This window comes from Maniola jurtina, chromosome 12 (assembly GCF_905333055.1).
Source record: "Maniola jurtina chromosome 12, ilManJurt1.1, whole genome shotgun sequence".
Taxonomy (NCBI): domain Eukaryota; kingdom Metazoa; phylum Arthropoda; class Insecta; order Lepidoptera; family Nymphalidae; genus Maniola; species Maniola jurtina.
Window position 1 is genome coordinate 8,667,173 of NC_060040.1, and position 20,287 is coordinate 8,687,459.

Genomic DNA, 20,287 nt, shown 5'->3' on the forward strand with positions numbered 1-20,287 from the left:
CTCTTTTAGAATGTACAGGTAAAGGTATGATACCCCACTTGGTATAGTTATCTTACTTTGAAAATTGAACACATTCTTTTTGTGATGTAACCACAAATTCACAATTTCGAATTTTTTTTTTGTGCTATAAGACCTACCTACCTGCCATATTTCATGATTCTAGGTCAACGGGAATTAGGTACCCTATAGGTTTTCTTGACGGACACGATAGACGAACAGACAGACAGACAACAAAGTATACTACTATTACTATTAAGGGTTCCGTTTTTCCTTTTGAGGTACAGAACCCTAAAAATGGCTTAATCTATGATGACATTTATCACACAGTATCATTTTACATCTTAGTTAAATTAGAAGTTAATTGTTATTATGCAAAACACGCTTAGATTTGTGATAAGAATAGATACAAATTATATTATTAGTTGGCTTTTCGCCCTAGTGTGTGACTAAACTGATTCACAGCGTATAAGACACGGTCACTCTTTGTACCTACCAAGGGAGAGGAACGTGTTTCGTTATAAAATTTTTTTCGCTTTAAACCTGCCTAATTATTTTGCTTGATAAAAATATTAAATTCCTAAACGAATAATATAATAATACGAATATCACATAACTATACCCACCCATCCAATTGAAAGCTTAGCTTTATCACCACATAAAGAACAAACGAACAATACACACTTATCTATATCGATAAGAAAGACTGGGACAATGTCATTTACTATACGAGTACTAACTTTTTTATTATTATCGGACAAGATTAATTTTATAATGCCATCGAGAAGTAATTTAACGTCTATTACCCTTTTGTCGATCAATGCAAATGAATTTCCGCGACCTGGGGTCATTTTGAACCATAAAGTGGCACATTGGCTAGTCGCCGACGGCTTACCGGCCAACAAGCTCATTCTGTACCTGTTATAAAATTATGTTTGACACCTCAGACTATTTATGACAATTTGAAAGGCCGACTTGTTCCTGAATTATGCGTAATTGCGTTCGCTAACGCTAGTCCTCCAAGGCGATCAATTTTATTATGTAACAAATTATTTCATGATATTTAACCGTATTTAATTTCATTTGCCGTTTACATCGGAATACTATTAGAGAAGCTCACACTGGCATTTTATCTAAATACTTATTTGAAACATTTTTTTTTTTGCATAAAAAATAATAAAAACGACATGAAACGAGCAGCTGGAGGAGCAAAAGTGTTCAAAGATTTAAAAAAAAAACATCAAAATATTTTTTTGGATTATTCCTTCGAATGATGTAATTATCAGTTATTCGAAATATGTGCTCCACTTATACCAGTCGCCACTTCAGATTCGCAAACTTGATCTATTGACTTGACCTATTATAGTAAGGAAATCGTAAAAGTAGTTGGTAAGGAATCAATGGTCGCAAATCGATGAGGAGTGTGGAAAACCACATTTGAGGCCTAATTATGTCCTTGTCCAACAGTGATCTTTCAACTTTTTATGTCGATATTATGACGTTAAAAGGTTCGTAATAGAATAGAATAGAATTTATTATTTTTATTCAAATAAACTTTTACAAGTTTTGAATGGTCAAAATAATTTACCACTGGTTCGGAATGCCGTTCCTACCGAGAAGAACCAGCAAGAAACTCGGCAAAACCAGCAAGAAATTAATTTAAAGGCCTTACTTTTCCAAAGTCATGGACAAACGACCTCAGTGGCAAAGCGAAATGTCGTACGAATGTGTCGCACTACCCGGCCCTCCCCAACTTGCTTAACATAAAACTTCAATTTGCATAATGCATACAGAATATGTAAACTTATCTCTGACACGCCCTTGTGAGTGACACGGGCTGAGGTGCGCCGGGATAACATTATTCTCGTTGCGACCATATCCAAGTCTAAATAGATCGCATTTACAAAGCCTCGCATAGTGACGCAGGCGCATTCTTCGGTCGCAAAACCTCTAAAAGACTGCGAATTTCAGAATCAAATTAAATTTGCTTTTTTTAATATTAAATAAGACGTAAAAAAAAATTATACTCAGTAGGTAGGTAATAAAGCTCTGTAGTAAATATTATAATCAGCGATAAAGTATGATGTAATTATAAAAACTATTTAGTTAGTTAACCTAATTAAAGGAACAAAGCCGCAAAAGGAATTTATTTGCATATTTTTATCGACCTGAAAATCAAGTCGATTAAGTGTGGTTTTTATTGAATTTACCTCCAATTATCTGAAATATATTTAGCATTTTTACTTAATAATGATTTTACTTAATTCTATTGGAATTCATATATTTTACACTTAAAGAGTAACTTAACTTAAACTTTTTTTTTCTCTCGTCTGGCTTTACACTGATGAGCCAATGTCAAGTGTGTAGTTATTTACAATTTAGGGAAACTATATGTATAAGTATGGACTTCGTCTGTGCCAGCGCCCGCCGACATACACGCGGCGCCCCTTTAGAGCGCTTCCCAGTCAGTTCCACCACCAATAAACACCAGCAGAACACAAAAACCGGCCACTTTTCACAAAAAAAAAAACACTTCAAAAAAGCTCCGCACGCGCGCCAGCAAACACCACCACAGACGAAGTCCAACTTAAACTTGTCAAGTTAAGAAAACTAGTCAAGTGTGAATCGGACTCGCATATGAAGGGTTCCGTACCATCGTACAAGATTATGTGCTTTTTATTATTTGTCATTCATCGCGGCAATAGAAATATACAATCTGTGAAAATTTCAACTCTCTACCCATTAACGGTTCATGAACAGACGGCTGAACGAACGGGCAGCGGACAATAAAGAGCTCGTTGGCACCATTCGTATACGGAACCCTAAAAACTATTGTGAAAATGTCCTCCTAAAAGAAGGAAAGACATATGCTGTTTAGGTCGAGATCAGCAAAATATAATAAAATAATCCCCGTAATACGTTTGTGTGGAAAAGCACGTATGAAGTGTCAAGTTAGCACAGAGGTCTATACAGGGTGCAACCAGAACGCTACCAAAGCGTTATTATTATATCTTAACACAATCCAATGCCAATAACCATTTGCCTTATCTTGTAGTTTTAGTGATTTAGTATTTTTCAAACCCACATTGTATAGCGTGCTAAACTCGGGTCAATGCCCCACCTACGACGCGGCATTGACTTCGAGTGACCTATTTACGGAACGTTTGTTGACTTGTAGCGTCAGTCAGATGTTTTATTTGCAATATATTGTGCACTTTAAAAAAATACAGGATTTTTTATTTTATTTTCCTAGTTTTTTAATGGTATCTTATCAGTAATCATCAGTACTAACATCTGTCTTCGTTTTTGCTTGCGTTCTAGTTACAACCTGTATGCAGCACTGCTGCTTACTGCCATCTCCCCGTGTGAAACAGGCTTACCACGATTTCATTCTTCCATCTGAATTCGAATATTATTGCCAATATATAGATCGTTAAGAGCGAGCATCGGTTCCTTATTAGCTAAACGTGCGCCACGGACCCTATCGTGCGTGCAAATAAAATTACAGGACTACCATAAACAGGGTTTATTAAGACTTTATTTGCATTTAAAAATTCGTAAAGTCTTATTCAACGCTGGGCTTTTGCCCATTTGCTTGAGTGCAAGTGAGATTTTGGGTTTTAAAATTACAAAATTACTGCACACTGAGCCACAGAAATGAGACGTAAATGGGAATGTTCGCAAAAGGCGAACACGGCACAGCATATCTTCTTTCACGACACAATCCGGTCATTGTTGTGTATTTTAATATAATATAATAAAAGAGATAAGGCGGTCATGCCTGTGCATTGGTTATAAAATTAAATCCTTTGAGACATAAATATAATTTTTATTTGTGTATCTGTTTGTATGTACATAGCAAAACTAGAGAACCACTAGAGATATTTCAATACTAGAGATACAACTCACTAGAGATATATCAAACGACAGTATCATCGGACAGTTAAGAAAAATTAAATACAAACATATGAGAGTTTATAAAAACTAATTATGTACTAGTCACTTATATCATTATCATTATCGAACCATCGCGTCGGCTTACTATTGAGCACAAGTCTTTTCTCAGAAAGAGAAGGGTTCGGTCAGTAGGTATACCAAGCTGGAGCTGGACGTAGGATGGCCAAGTGCGGATTGGCAAACTTCACATACTTGCCTAGTACCTATACCTATAAGAACATTATGGAGAGCTCTCAAGCGTGCAGGTTACTCGCCATGTTTTCTTTCACCGTTAAAGCAAGTGATATTAGATTAGTGATTAGATAGGTGCTTGCCCGGAATCGAACCCCCGACCCTCCGAATAGGAGGCCGACGTCTTAACCATTAGGCTATCACTGCTCTAGTAGGTACTTAGTAGTACCTTTAGTTCAGTAAAAAACAGTACAGAAAGATAGTGTCTTGGTGTTGTGTGAAGTAAAGTCACAGGACTTTATTGTATGTTGAATAAAGTATTGTATTAAGCGAGCAGATTGAAGCGGAGCTGTGGCCTTAAAAGGCGCGGTTGGACACCCACCGTCCGTGCTCTGCTCCATTCACCCCAATAGTCGGCCTAAGCCGGTAATCGACTCATCTTTTATCGCTATTTGATAGTGTCCATATATTGAGCTTGCTCGTGTCGCGAAGCTACGTGGAATCACGTACACTCGCACGTGCACGATCAATTGTAGGTATTCGTAATTGATAATTTTTATATGATGGTTAAACCCATGCTAGAGTTTTGACTAATCATAAGAGCCACAGGTGAAATAAAGATAAAGACAAATCAAAGTCATTTCTTCACAATAGGTACCATTGTACACCTTTTAATTGTACGATTTTTAACACGATTGTTAATAATTGTTATATTATGTTATGAGATATGTAGATAATACCTATAAATGAATGAATGTTGAAAATATAAAACCGGAGTTTAGTTTTCATTGCTAATTAAGCTGTACCTAGCTCTGTAATCGTTTTTTGTCAAATAGTGAGTGTATTCACAATTATTTTGCTGTTAAACATTTTCGTTATAAAAGATAGACAGATGATTGATATGTAAATATAATGATATTTACCTACTTTATAGTCCTACAATAACTACATAATGCCATAATCTACTTATTTTATTGTTAAAAAACTGGATGATGCCCGCGACATCATCTGCGTGGATTTAGGGTTTTTAAAAATCCCAATATATACCCATACAAATAAGTAGCCCATGTCCTTCCCGAGCAAGCTCTGTACCAAATTTCATCAAATCGTTTAACGGATGGGCAATGAAAAGCTAGCAGACAGACGGACATACAATTACACATTCATAATATTAGCCGATATGGATATGGATTTAACAATGGTAGCGATGCATCAAAAAAGTAAACCGTCCTCGGAAAGCAATAAATAAATGTAATGGTTGCATCTTAATTGCCTTTCCTTGTATCTCTGCATTATAAATTCAGACAAATGAAGGAAATTCAATTGTTAGTTCGATAGTACATATATTCATATCTCGTTCTCTCTCCGTGGCTTTCCAATTAAGCAATTTAGATACAAAGCCGGACTAACACGACATTATACGAATGTAAAACAACGGATATCGGAATGATAATTCAGTGATGTAAATAACAATAAAGTTATCAGGAAAGGCCGCTTGGTATGGGTTTTGACAATAAAATGTGTCGTGGAGAGCATGGAGCCCGACCCGCCGCGCGGTAGGTATTGGATGAATTTACGACGGGCCACGTATCGCCCCAGTGTAGACTTTATTCAAGGCACTATCGATATCTGTGCCTGTGAATATACTACTTTAAAAACATATGTACCCTCTATTTTCTTTAAAGAATGCATACGTGTTATCTATACATGTACATGTACACGTATACCCGGTTGAATTTGTTGCGGGTTTCTTTTCAGGTAAGGACGCGTTTGGAACCCTTGTAGCTTAGTTTCAACTTACCATTATTGGACCACCACTATTGCATCAACAATTTTATAGATTCAAGAGTGGTAAGTACATATTATGAATATGCCTTTGACCTTGACTTTGATTATCGAACTTAATTATTTATCAAACCAATCACAAACATTATTTTATCATATAGACTAGATGGTATTCACCATTTTTAAGACCGCTTAACTTTGAAACCGAATATTTTAACGGAAATCTGGAAAACCACAGTCATAGATATTAGTTTCCGGAACGTTTTTAAAAAAATCCATTGATTATGATCCGTTAGTATTCAAATGAGATACGAACTACGTTTGTATGGAGCGAGCGAGAGAACGAAGAGACCTCTCTTAATTCAGTATAAAAACTATCTACATTTTGAATTTTGGTCAAATTAGTTCAGCCATTGCAGCCTGAAGGCGTGACAAGTATCCAAACTTTCAATTAATTATACAATAGTAAAAAATCACAATATAAAATAAGAATTACGTAAGAAAACATTTGAAAAAAGCTTTGCCAAAACAACGTTAATAAAACTTTAATTAAGGTTTGCATTAACTTTTCTTTGTGTCAATTTCAGACTCTATCTCATGATGGCTGCCCAGTCTTAAGACCACTCTTATTTCACTCTTACGTTGATAGGCTTTCATTGAAAGCGCTGCGTAAATTTGCACATTACTTGCGTTGACTTTGAGTTAGATAACAAAATGTCTCCTTAGGCTACAGCGCCAATCAAAATGAGCTATATTCTGTGTTTATCGTTGCATCTAGTTTATAATATAATATTGTGGTAAAAAGATTTAACGCTGTTTACAATCGCAAGACACGAAATAAAGTGAGGACATTTACTTAAAAAAAATATTATCTATAATCGAGTGAAGCATTTGCTTATAAGAATTAAACTTCGAAGAGTATATATAACATTCTTCGAAGATGGAACTTTATAACTAGCTTATATGCTCGCGATTTAATCCCCATTTTTGCCCCCTTAGAAGATGAATTTTCGAAAATTCTTTCGAAGCGGATGCCTACGTTGTAACAGCTATCTGCATGCTAGATTTCAGCCCGATCCGTTCAGTAGTTTAAGCTGTGCGTTAATAGATCAGTCAGTCAGTCAGTAAGCTTTTCTTTTTATATATTTAGACTAACACATTCGAATTAATTGCAAGACGTGCAGTCGCGGTCAACCTCTAGAAGATACATGAATCATCAAAACTAGTTGTGCTAAGTGATATAATTACAAGCTCGATGAAAATGAGCAAGAAACGCGTTGAAGTCTTTTATAGGCGCCACGATATAGATAACAAATCAATGTCATGCACCTCTGTAGTTCTAATTCTATTGTTGCTGGAATAAATCAATTGAGACATTTATCAACGCACACACAATTAACATACAAAGTTAATTATACGATTCGATTGTATCAGTGCACGCCGAGCCTGTATAATCTGTATCTTTCATCTTATCCATGTAGGTACTATACTACTTATGCGCTATATCTAAATGTCACAAGCATTACCATGCAGCCAGGACAAATAGACAGAAATAGTACTTTACAGCTATGTATGTATTTATTATATCATTAAATATCCATATCTACCTACTAATATAATAAATGCGAAAATGTGTTTGTCTGTTAGCTTTTCAAGGCGCATCCATTTGGTACAAAGCTAATTAGCTTCTTGGAGATGGACAGGAGCTTCTAATACCTATATACCGGAAATCAAAAGAGCTCCACAGGATATTTAAAAATTGAATTCTATGGAAACAAAGTCGTGGGATCATCTAATTAGTACAGAGATAGCTTGTATCCCTTATGCAGATATAGGCTACTTTTACCAAAGAAAATCCAAGAGTTCCCTCCGAATTTGAAGAAAAATCTAAATCACATCACGTCACACAAAGTTACTGGCATCATCTAGTGTATAATAAATACAGTTCAAATATAAATATATAAAACTAACAGGACTACTAAATTAACAAAAAAAAAAACTTAAAACATCAATGATCAATACTTATTACAAATTAGAATAAAATATAGGGAAAAACATCTTTATTTGTTTGTAATTTACCCAAGCATTAATTTATAAAAAAAATCGCTCTTTTCTTGTATTATATGCAGTATTATATGCAAAAGAGTTTAAGTCGACTGCGAAATCTATTAAAAATAACATATCGAATGATAATGGCACAACAAGAAAGTGTAGTAAACCCGTCCCCTTGGCGCGAGGCACATTATTGGGAACCTGTTTGAGTTGCTCTAATTAACAATACACAAATCGTAGCTTGTATGCAAACGAGGGGTAAGGCCGCTGAACGGGTTAGGCTGAGTGTCCACGATCAGGTATTCTAGTAATTTATTAATGCAAATAAATCGATTGAACAGCCGATGCGGAAAGATAACTAGCATATTAAAGATATTACGAGTAATTTTAAGATTGTTCATTATCATGATCAGAACTAACCCATCGCCGACCCACTACTAAGTACAGGTCTCTCCTCAGAATGAGAAGGGCTTGGCCATAGTCCACAACACTGGTCAAGTGCGGATTGACAGGCTTTGGAAATCTTTGAGAACATTATGGGGAACTCTCAGATAGGTATAAATTTAATTGCTTAAAATGTACACAGCTCCACAAAGTTAGAGGTGCGTGCCCGGAATTGAACTCCGAACCTATGAAGTCTTTAACCACTAGGCTAGTACCGCTTTGTGCTTGTTCATACTAGATGATTTTTGAATGTTGTGATTATTAAGCGAATAATTGATAATTTTTTACGAATCTAAGTGAGTTAATATAACATACAAATAACAACTTTGTGAAAGTTATCAAAAAACTCTGCGAGGGAAATTACAGCTTTTTAGTGGCGTGTAGCAAATACTTATTACTTATTTGAAAATATCACAGTTACCCGCAAAAACAGAAACTCACAAGCTAAATTACTTTTGAAATAAAACATGAAACGTCAAAGTGGTCAAACTACGTATTTATATAAAACACACTGAGAATTTTCTAGATAAGTAGGTTCTTCCTGAATTCGTGTTGTGGCTATTTATTAAAATAAGGTGTTTGCCCTTTCAGTGTCGCTAATTAATTAATTATGCATTCGGAGATCAATTTAGTTTATTTTAACAGGTCATATAAAATGTAAATGTGGGCACATGTAATTTATTAGCATCACTAACTCATAAATACGGTAAAGCGGAAATAGTCGTCATAATCGTCCACTAAACCAAAACTAATTTGCTCTTGAAACCCGTTTGTAAGTATTACCGAACAGATACATTACGTAATGAGCCTAAAATTTGAATAAAAGGTACGTTGAATTAAAAGAATACAATGACGAAGAGTGACGTTAACAGAAAAGTACGCATCATAATATTGAGAAATTCTTTCTATATGAAGGTCAGTAAAGAGCTATACTGAATCCAGTAGTTATCATTTTATTGATAGACTTTTTAAAGAAATTGGTTATTTCTTTCTAACACATACATATTTTAGCGACATTTTCATTGTTGTCTCAACCAATCATTTTGATATGGTCTTGTATGGTCTTGTGCCATTTAGGTTTTGCGCCTCCCCAGACTGAAAATCCTTGAATACGTTAGTCAAGAGTGAATAGGCACCTTCTAAGCAAGTGCGCTCTACTTTACTGCATTATCACTTGCCATCAGGTTTAATTGCACCAGGAGCTTGTTTATAAATATTAAAAAAAAAACTTCAATATTGTGTACTATGAATAATTCAATGGCTTGTTACTACGGGTAATCTTATTTTAGTGGAGCGCTTATTGGTACAATAAAATTTTTAATACTCAGCGTAATTTCAACAATAAAAGTGGTTTAAAATGAAATGTATAAATTCCCGCGCGTGACTCAAGAGACATCAGTCAGTGTGCATGCGACGCTATCGAGAAACGGAATTAAAAAAGAGATAATAAAGGAGGCTTGCGTCGTAATTCTGGCGCGCGACAACACAGCACTTTTATTTGGAGGGCGCGCGTGTGGCGGCCGAGGGACACCTAATCGTGCGAGCTTTGTTGTGTTCCAGTTTGTACCGCCGGTCCTCGTATTTCTTAATCATTTAAATCATATATCTTAATCATTTAAATCATTTTTTTGATCATTTAGTCATTTATTTTGCCAGAATATGGCACATCAACTTTAGTCGTGCGAGCTTTGTTGTGTTCCAGTTTGTACCGCCAGTCCTCATATTTCCTAAACATTTTAATCATTTTTTAATCACTTTAATATTTATTTTGCCAGAACACTACATCAACTTACTTCATCAACATCATTATCATCACCCATAATTGCCGACTCACTTCTGAGCACGGGTCTCCTCTCAGAATGAGAAGGGTTTAGCCAGTCCACCATGCTGACCAAGTGCGGAATGGTAGACTTCACATACCTTTGAGAATTATATTAGGTAGGTAAATATAACCAGGCATGCAGGTTTCCTCAAGATGTTTTCCTTCACCGTTAAAGCAACTCATATAAAAAAAAACTAAAATAAATTAAATTAAATTAAAAACCTCATCGAGGCCACCGCTTGATCTATAATATCTTTCGAATAAATCCGGGTTGGTCAAAAGTGGAAGCGATCGAATGTAACAGCCCGCGCTGCTCGGGACAATCTTCTTTTATTTATATCCGTTGGGTAGAACCTCGCACCTCGCTTTCAAACCTCTTTCAAGTCAGATCTACTCAAAACTTTAAAGTATAAGCTTTACCACTTTTCACATCTATTTGTAGCTGTATTATAGTGCAATCAATTGTGTACCTTTTTGGTGGAGAAACTTTTTTCTATATACTTATACGGCAAATAATTACAATGTAGTAGGTATAGGTAGGTACCCTTTATAAAAGGTCGTTAGCAGCTGTATGGGTTTGATGAGAAAACTCAACTAAAAGTGACTTAGCGGGCGATGGAGACCATTTGGAGTTTCGCAAAGCTGCTTCGGTAAGCGAAAGTAGGGATTGCATGGTGCTGAAATGGAAATCTCACACCGAAAAGGTAACAGGTCCACCATCACATCGACGTCATGAATTCCCTCCAAGAGATGTCCAACAATGAACGTCCATTGGACAAAACGACTATGGCGACAAAAAAGAATTCAGCTTTAACTGAAACATTAACGTTACACATAAAAAATATTTTACGAGTATTACTTATAAAATTTAAGAGTAAATATATTAGACATTGGACGAAGTTAATTTGATTAGTTGAAGCGCGCTTGCTTAACATTTCTTTTGTGTTCATGTACGAGTACATTAAAGTGTTTCGATAAAACTTGTTAAGTTAAAAAAGAACTGTAGAGGATAACAATACTCTTAAATCACTAAACATACGGTAATGAATGTAAAATATATTTTATTTGATCATATCTTTCACTCTTACGAGAAAATAATTGCTATATAAAAACATTGGGCTGTGTTCGTTAAATAAATAAAAAGTGTAGTATTTTATAGCGTCACGTAAATTATGGGCACTGGCCAAATATCGGTAATTGGTCACCATTCAGATTTTTGTTTTCTAAAGAGAACATATTTTGTAAAAGGGGATAACTTTTAAAAAGTACTAAAAATGGTAATCCGTTGGTTTCTCCGCATTTACATTCAAATAGACTACACTTGTCATAAATAGTGTTCTATGTAAATCAATGTATTCAGAGGGTCTTGTTTAATGTAATTTGCACCATTCCCGGCAGCGTCGTTGTACATAAAGAGTCTATGAATAGTGAATTTGTTCCACGAAACGATGTAACTCCGATATTTTTATTATGGCGTAAGATTGGAAGCGGTCTCCTCGAAGGCACGCAAGTGGCTGTCCGGCTGACTTGTAATTTCAAGTGTTTACCCGGTGCGCGCCCAGCAGGACGCCCAACAACAATGGCCATATCCTTTTCACATAAAATATATGGAAACTCCGGCTACCAGAGCCACGGATCGACGGTCCGATACACAGCCGCTTTATACGGGCTAACTGCCTCCCGAGAACTTTTTTATGAGGGATCAAATTGATTGGTTCGGCGATAATATCGATGTCCCTTATTGTACTCGCCGTCTTAGCAGCGAAGGACCTGAGTCCTCTCTGCGCAGTGCATCTCGCACCTTCAACTTCGAGTATTCAAAAAAACACATTCAAAAGGAATCCGGATAAGGGTCCTTGAACCGTTGCGCCATAGAAAACATGTAGGTACCTTTTTGTAAAATAATAAGAAAGTTTTTATTTCTAAATATTTGCCTGTATCACAGAGATAAACATAGGCTTTTTGCCTCGGTAATTTAGAAGTCTCTCCGTAAATTACGTAGGTATCTCTGGCGGGCATTGCCGTAGGCAATACTGAGTTTTGAAAGTAAAATGAAGACTTTATTTGTGGTTTACAAAATGGATAACATCTTATTTTACCGACTTAATATATAGTTAGAAATCTAGTAGAGATTGAAATAAAACCAAAGAGGTGGTTTGGAGCGTAAAACATCAACGGCGCGGCGGTTGAGCAGGACGTGCGAGAGAAACACAAAACCACGATGATAAAAATATATTACAAAATGAGACCCACTTTGTGTTTTGAAATTACAATCAAATAAATTACTTTTTATTGCTCAATCTTGTTCGGTTTTATTAAGGTATCGGCGCTGAACGCGAGAGAATAAAACATGGCGGGTTTACGCGAGAGACAAGATGCTGCGGTACACATGGCCGACAGATAAACAGAGGTGGTTTACATGGGCCTCGAGTTTTGGACGATAAGACATCATGCCGTGTTCATGTCGACTCGCGGACAATGGATGCGTGCTAGTTCCTCCTCCCCCCCTCTACACTCACACCTCACCCTCACAACAGTCACAACTCTACTCCTAAACAAAGAATGATAGGCGTTTTTATAATTATTGTAAAACATCTCCGTATTGCCGTCCATCTGTGACTCTGTTTATCTTGACAAAGTGTGTTTTTATTGGACCTATTTATTTTTATTTTACTGCCTTAAGAACAGTTCTTTTTAGGATTAAAACCAAAAGTTTTCTTTTTGTATTGCATTGTATGGATAAATGAGAACCACAAAAGATAAATTAAAAATTTAAAGCACCTTCGACAGTAATTACTAATTATTATTATTGCATTGTAGTCGGCATCGAGTCCATAAGACAATATGGCATACCTACTTCATCAAATTTCACAAAGATGACTGAGATCCCCACACCGGATGAGCTAACAGCTGATAATCTTCAAACGGTTGAGCTTTTCGTCGAACATAGCTAGGAACCATCTCGATTAAAAAAGCTTTCGAATAAAAGAAACCATATTCAAACCAGTTCATCCGTTTTGGAGCTATGATGTTTGAGGATACATAGATACACATATTATTAAACTTATAACACCCCTCATTTGGCGTCCTGCGTATTCTTGTTATGAAATTTCAATATTAAACCGTATCGAACAGTGACACCAGTGACACGATACATTTATTTATAGTACTCGTATATCGGGTGCAACTGCAAACGTTTAAAGTGGTTCGACAATCTGACAACAAATTGAATATTGAATTTGCACATTCTCGCTTAGGTACCACACCATTTGTTAGAATTAGACTTAACTAGTCGTCTATTGGTGTCAACTTATTGTTCATGTTTACCATATAGCCTGTCTACTTATCCCTGATGAACGCACACAATTTCAATACACGGCTCGTTTAACTCAACGTCAAACCATATTTTCAGTGCGAAAATAAACAAATCAATGTGGCTCGGACAAGGGAGACACGCAGGCATATCGTGTTGATTAATGCTGATTGCTAAAGTGCGTCGAATGTATAAGTAATGCAGCAACCCACCGCTGCGTTTCCGTCACGACTGGTCGTAGAACAATGTGCCCAAACACATACTCATTTGTCATGCAGGAAAATGCCGCGGGACTTTATTGTCGAGTCATGTGACCCTCACATATTATATCCTTGCCAAACTGTAGAAATGAAAGATTATTTAATCAAATAAAATTTTACAAGTTTTTTGAATGGTCAAATGCATTTACCTCTGGTTTGGTATGCAGATTTTCAGCAGTTGTTTAAAGCAAAAACAATAATTATTTTATACATATATTTAATTATAAATCCCGTGGGATTTTCCGGGATAAAAAGTGGCCTACATCTGTCTCCGGGATGCAAGCTTCTTCGTTATTAAATTCAGTCATGGGTGGGCCGTGAAAAGCTAACGGACAGACAGTATAGATTTATATAAACCTATCTGAAATCCTATTCTAGGATGGATGTATAATTTTTTTATCAAAACAGACGACAAAATAGCTCTAATTACAATCGCGCGAACAAGCGTGAAAATGTACGCACAATACTCATGTCTCTCAGCCAGGGAAAACTATTTATCATCGTCCAAGCCTTGTAATTGTAAGCCATATTGTTAGCGTGAGTTATGGACCGGAATGCGGCCTCTTCCGCATGCACTTAACACCCATCTTGAAAGTAACCTTTAGTCTAAACTTGCGAAGAAATTGCTAATTCATTATAGGCTGTTACAGGCCATAAATATGGAAATGTTGAATAGGTAAGTTTATTTGTTATGAATAAATTTGTATATAATCGTAATACATTTTCATTTTAGGTGGACACAGTACACTTGTATGACATTTTAAGTGTAGACAGAGCTATGCTAAAAGTGTAAACCTTAAGGTGGACTTTTGAGCGGCAGATTTATGTACGACTACAGGGCCTTCTTGGTCTGTACGGGCCTCGAGGCATGGCCGCCTTGCCCGGGTGAGGCACAAGGCAACTTTGTACCCTGGTGGAGATCTTTTAGTCGGGATTTCACCGGCTAGAGCCCGCCATCTTGGCTTATGGCCCTAGTGGGCTTATTATACATTTTGATAGATATACACCTAATAGGTAATTTGATAGGTAATAGGTATGTGGCACTTAGTGACGTTCGAATTACGTTCGGTCAGTCGCGGCGTCATAGACGCGACAGTCGCTTAACTGGAAAGTCCACCCTTAAAGTGACCAATTTCGATAAGTAGGTAATGAAATAACTCACCATTATGATTCTTTTAGCAGGCTTACAACCCAACAATAATATGTAGATATACCTGCCAGATCCTACGCTGCGTACAATAGGAAAAAAAGTTTTCACTATATATCACGAATAAAGTATTAAAGACTGGTGATAGGCTAAGGCGTTGGTCTCGTATTCGGTAGATCGGGGGTTCAATCTCTCTCAAAACACACCTCTCAGTTTTCGTAGTTGTTTGCGTTTTTGATAAATAGGTAGGCAGGCTGTTTGATAATAAGTACCTACTGCAATAATACACTACACCGCGTTAATAGGAAAAGGCCTTCTTCCTATATTATTATATCTCTGCAATAAAGTATTGTAGAAAAGTAAACATAAAACACCGTGGTCGCGTCTCGAGCGTCGATCGGGCCATCAGCATTGTGTAGTGACGCCGAGGCATGATCGAGCTGCGATTTGTCGCTATTTTGCGCAAGGAGGACTTATGACAGGCTTTATCCACCATCGCTGCACTGTCAACGCCTGCATTCTAGCTCCTCGCCTACCCAGTATTTCACACCAAAACAATGAGCTTTTAAATTTACCGAGACGTTGGAATGCGCAGCTACAAGTACTTTATTGTAATCCTTATTGTTGATTTATCTAAGGTTTTCGTTGTTATTGAAGTGAAAACTTCTTTAGGCGCGTTGGGCGATTTTGGGATGGGTAAAAACATCACATTTCCTTACATGATGAGTGCACGAGGAAAACAGCCATCAAGGTGCATGGCACGGGTCTGCCCGCGAAATTCTTTAATTTGTTTTTTCACAATTTGTAAACTAATACAACAAAGTAGACTTATAGTATTCTAATAGCGCCAATGGCAGTATCATCTCCACAGCTTTAAAGAAATTGCAGTTTAATAAATTAGTTAGAGTATCGACTAACTTGTGAGTAACTCACGTCAAACTCATTATTTTGTGCGGTATTGCGAAAAAGCGGTCGTGAAAAACTTCAAGATCGCGTCATCGACATGCTAATGTGCCGAGCGATGTAAAACTTTTGGTTATTATTAATGGTTTTATTTAAAAATAATGAAATTTTGATTTCTGATAAGTAGGTAGGTAAGTTAGGTACCTACTATTCATTTGAAAATAAAAATTAAACCGCTGTTATTTCATAGTTTTAAGTTTCAACTTCTGACGTACCTAAGTTCCGACGACTGCTACTATAACGTAGTTATTATAGGTACCTACTTAGCAAGTCGTAGGTAACCATGGTAGATGAGCGCGCCAAGCCCATGGCGATTTATAACAAAAACGACTAATCAAATACCAAAATCTTGACAGACATTTTGTCATGAGAATGATAATAACAATTAGTGTCAACGTGGTATGAATTTAAAATGCTAAATTAGTATAAAGATCGTATCTTAATCCATTTGCATATTTTTACACAAATTATCATGTACCTAAACATGCAAAAAAACCTTCACTTTTACAAGCAAAATAAAACAAGTCAGATAGCCATCAAACATAAAAGCACCGTTCTGTAAAAGAATAATAAACCTCAGAAAAATATGAAAATCATAGATCATGTGAAATACAATGTTTACGTAGGTAACTCTTACATTATACTTATTGACAAAAACCAAGTTGCACGTTTGTCATCCCAATAACAGTAGGTATATAATATATCTGACAAAAAAATCTGACGTGTAAAAATTACGAAGGAAACAATTCAACGTTCCAAATTTTAATAAAAATATTTTGGACGAATTTTTGCACGAGAGTTCCTTTCGTATATTACCATAAATGCCATCTGACCTGAAACCCCTGATTGTGATTATGGATAACGAATGAAACAAATGAAATGAAACAATTAATTACATCTGCAATTTCTTTAGTATAAAATACAGAGCTTTCGAAGTAGTTAATACACTATCCACAACTTCGTCCATAAACACGAATCGAATCGTACTTCCGAAACAACACTATCCATATTTAAAGGAGGTTTGCACACGCACAAAACATGAAGTTGTTTTATTTGACAAATGTGGTACATATTTGGTCTTTGCTTTCTTTTTTTTTCTTTGATTTCTTTGTGACTTATTTAACTTCACTTCTATGATTCTGTGGCTGTAACTCCAAACTGGGACCTGCAACAGAAGAAATATTGTTTTTAGTAGTTTTATTGCTCTGGGATAAAATGTAGTCTATGTTAAAACGGTCCTTTTAGCATACAAGTGTAAATTAAAAATTTATAACACCCCAGACAAGTGAAGGTTACAGTAACTAGAAAAGAGCTGAACTTTCAAACGGCTGAACCGATTTTCTTGGATTATAACTAACTCTCGATCAAGCCACCTTTCAAACAAAAAAACTTAATTAAAATCGTTTCATTAGTTTAGGAGCTACGATGCCACAGACAGATAGGCAGATACACACGTCAAACTTATCACACCCCTCTTTTTGGGTCGACGGTTAAAAATCTTGACGTCAATCCCTACTCAGTCGCTACGAGGTAGAAGGACGTCATCGTTGTCAACCGATGGACGTCCGTTGCTCGATATGAATCTCTTGTAGAGACTCAATTACACGTCCGTGATCTTACCACCTAGAATACCGGTTCCCTGCAATCCGTTTGATATCGTCTGTTCACCTAGTGAATAACAAAGAATATAAACAAAGAAAATAAATATAGAAAACAAAGCATAAACAAAAACACTTTTGCACCTATAATAATATTACTGTGTGTATGTATGAAAGAAAAAAGATATGTAAAGAAGATATTTAAGTAATTTCATCGTAGTTTAACGCCGTGATCTTTTAATATTCAGGCGAGAATCTCTATCCCGTAGGCAAGCGCAGCCGACAACCTATAATAAAGAGCCATCTAACCCGAGTTCATCGCCGAAATCAATTTTAAACAAACTCAAGCCACCACCTACAATTATTATCATTGTGTCGAACAATGCGTACCCACTAAATATCGCCCCTATGTTAGAGGTCACTCAAATCCATAAATCAGGGCTGGCAAACCCATAGCTTCAATGTTATATGCCAACAGTGACATACGACTAATAATAATTAGTTCTGCGCGTAATAACTTAAATTAGCTAATACAAATAAACTATTTCTCTTTTTCATCTGCACCAGTTTATTAACTAACAATAATTATCCGTCGACATAACCAAATATTTCGAGCTCGCTTCGCTTGTTTTTCGGATAAGCTTATTCAATTTTTGTTTTTTTTTTCAGCATATTTTGTAGCTAAATAATCAACAATATTTTGGATTTTTACTGGCACGTGGCGCCAAAATTTTTTAATTCAAAAATTGCATAAACAAAGGTTAGCCATCCCTGCCTTAGATAATAGACGGTTCTTTCGATCACACAAGATACAATCGCGGTGATTTGTCGATTGTATACAACTTAAATATTGAAATTAACATTCATTTGTGATTTTATCTCATTTCTCTATGCTCGAGTGGATTATTTATGAATTATTAAATCTTATCAGTAGATAAGTCAGTCTGTACGTATTTAAAATTATCCCAACTTATTCATCACCAGAAGGATTTGTAAATCTAAGCCTTATATTTTTGCGCTCTTGTTAGAAAATATAATATTTTTTATACTATTTGCATAAGGGTCCATCCTAACCCTTATGCAAATAGTAACAGTGTTTTGGCTACCATATTGTATTTTAGCAGCCACGGATAGATATATTAAACAAAAACCTTTATTTAATGTTTAATCTACGTATCTTATCTAATCGAAACAAAAGTCCAGTGTCTATTTATCGTTTCCTAATCACAGGTCTTGATAAAACCTACAAAAATAGAAAGCCATACAATTTTACAGCAAATTTACAGTTTGTACATTGAAATCGGTACGTAAATCTGCGTCTATTAAACAGGTAATGCTTCCTAGAAGAAAACTGATTTATCTTTCCGCAGCTCTTCAATGCGCTTGAAAAATGGCCAATAAATACTGCGTCAACCACCATAATTATTATTGCAAGGCAAAATTGCTCTAATTGAAAGTTAACAAGGACAGTAAAAAAGGCTTAAGGGGATCGGGGCAATTGATTTATCGCTAATATACGCTACAGCCCCGGGCACCGTGTCGCGGATAGTAAAATTAAAATTAATGATCATGTAAAGTTTATTAGTGGTCGCATAAAAATATAGCGTACCTAAATCAAATTCTGCTCTACTATACATCGTATCCTTCAGTACTGAGGTTCATGATCCTTCCCAATAAATAATTAATTTATAGTACGGCGGGCTTCCAAATCCTTCCGCATCATACTTACCTACTATACTATGCTTTCTTACAACAGGCTACATCGCATGACGCACTAAGCTCCTGCAGTACACCTTAAACACTTTATTGCCATCTATTTTTACCAAAGAGATATATTAATTAAAGCGAGTAATGCCCCTTAAAATCTGACTGCTGACTGTATTACAAGATTGTCATAATAAATATTGTCGCTGTATCTGTTTCTACTCTTTCTGTCTATCTTTATTAAATGACCAATGTAACAAGAAGATAAATTTGAAAAAAGATAAATTTAAAATAGTGCGGCGACGAGTAATAGTATAATTAGTTCCAAACTATCTATAAACGTTAGATGGGACCTCTTTTTAACGTCTTGGGTAAGATTTGCTTCTCTAAATAGGCATGTAGGTATATTATCTCAATGCTCCTCACATTCCGAGAAAGTAAATTATTCAACGGAATCATAAAATTAATGCCTTATACGGTAATCTGAGTACTTCGGCCTGTCACTGTCAATTTTATGATGCTATCATTTGATAGCGCCGCTTATTTGAATCTAGAGCTCAACGAATCGCCTTCACTTCGTAAACTGACTCCACGGACCACCGTACGACACGACGAATCGTGGTCGGCTCCTAGCGCTTCTAATCATCTACTCAAGCAACGACTCTGTTTACACAGCATGAAATACTCAGATAAATAATCAGATTTTGCTTGCAATTTTTTGGCCGGTGCCACTATGTTGTTGCTTACGAGTTTTTTTGCAGTAACCATAAACACTATACCAATCAAGTTGGTAAGAACTTCTTATCGGCATACCACACGACTCTTACGTGAAGTACCTAAATCAGTACTAGTCTCTGATGAAGATACAATCCGCGAGTGCAGCTTCCTTACTAGAATGTACCAAAATGTATGAACGACAGTTCGTGTGCTGTGTACTATATTATGTATCGTGACCAAAAATCGTGTCGTGTGGTAATCCGGAGAAAAATGCACTGGCCCTTAAAAATGAAAATTTGATATCGATACATTTAAAATAGATCTTGTTTACACTTGTAAGCAGGTGTAAATAAACAA